Source organism: Tupaia chinensis, unplaced genomic scaffold (genome assembly GCF_000334495.1).
Source record: "Tupaia chinensis unplaced genomic scaffold, TupChi_1.0 Scaffold000201_1, whole genome shotgun sequence".
NCBI classification, from domain to species: domain Eukaryota; kingdom Metazoa; phylum Chordata; class Mammalia; order Scandentia; family Tupaiidae; genus Tupaia; species Tupaia belangeri.
This window is the reverse complement of record NW_006159676.1, coordinates 989,781-991,047: the sequence shown is the minus strand read 5'-3', so window position 1 is coordinate 991,047 and position 1,267 is coordinate 989,781. Positions and strand designations below refer to the sequence as shown.

General features: G+C 44.4%; 1 protein-coding gene across 1 annotated transcript in view; it reads right to left on the bottom strand.

The window, feature by feature from the left end:
• Positions 1-1,267, bottom strand: part of MEF2B (myocyte enhancer factor 2B) — a 35,437-nt gene that overhangs the window by 5,354 nt on the left and 28,816 nt on the right. The gene's annotated exons all lie outside the window — the stretch shown is intronic.

Sequence of the window (1,267 nt, the reverse complement as noted above, 5' to 3'; positions counted from 1 at the left end):
TTAAAAAACTCAAAACCTCTCCAAAAAAAAAAAAAAAGAATCAATGAATAAATGCCCACCCCAAAGGTGCTTCTCCTTCTCCCGTTCCTTCTCCTGCTTTTTTCTTTTTAAAGAACCATTTTCATTTTATTTACCTTTATTTATTTATTTTAATTTGACCAAAGAGGGACAGACTGAGAGAGAGAGAAAGAGAGGGAAAGTGAGAAAATAAGCTGCTAGGTTCAGGATTCGAACCACAGTCGGCCATGTGGGAATCTAGCGCCCTTAACCACCATGCCACCTGCTGGCCCCTCTCCCTCTTTTTTTCTTATTTCTACTTATCAACATGGAAAACTCCTAGGGGTACTTCAAAACCCAGGTCCAATGTCCCCTCCCATGAGAATATTTTTGGTGCCTAAGTTCCGTGTGTCTGCATTGAACTTTCTCTGTTCTAACTGGGGCCCCAGACATGAAGGAGAATCAGTGAATAAATAGCCATGAAAATAAACAAGGGCCCCCCCTTGAATTCCTCACTCTGCTTCAAGGCTCCTCCCCTTTTTTCTCCCTGACCCTATTTTTCAACCTGGAAAACTCCTATTGATACTTCAAAACCCACCCCAAATGTTCCCTCCTTCGGGAAGCTTTCCTTGACCCATCAGGCTTTCACTCTTGGCTTCCCAGTTCCTGTGCTCCCAATTGAATCAATAAATAAATGAGTGTAAAGCCAGCAGGTGGCATGGTGGTTAAGGTGCTGGACTCCCACATGACCAACCATGGTTCAAGTCCTGGACCTGGCAACTTGCTTTCTCCCTTTCTCTCTTGCAAACTCTGTCCCTTCTGGTCAAATTAAAATAAAGAAATAAAAGTTAAATAAAATAATTCTTTAAAAATAAATAAATAAGTGAGGGTGAAAATGAATTAGTGAGGCTGCTCGGTGGCGTGGTGGTTAAGGGCGCTGAACTCCCATGTGGCCGACTGTGGTTCGAGTCCCAAATCGGGCAGCTTGCTTTCTCACTTTCTCTCTCTTGCTCACTCTCCCTCACTCTGTCCCTCTTGGGTCAAATAAAATAAATAAAGTGAAATAAAAAATTCTTTTTTTTTGGAAAGGTTTTTGCTATAGGGCGCGTGCACTCGCCAGAAAAACAAAGACAGGGAGACAGAGAGACAGAAAGTGAGAAATCACCCCCCAGGGGGGATGGCCACGCCGCAATCCCTCCTCCTCTATTCTCCTCTCGGGATCTCGGGCACGCATGCACATGCACCCGGCGTGAGTTTTAAGCCACCGGGT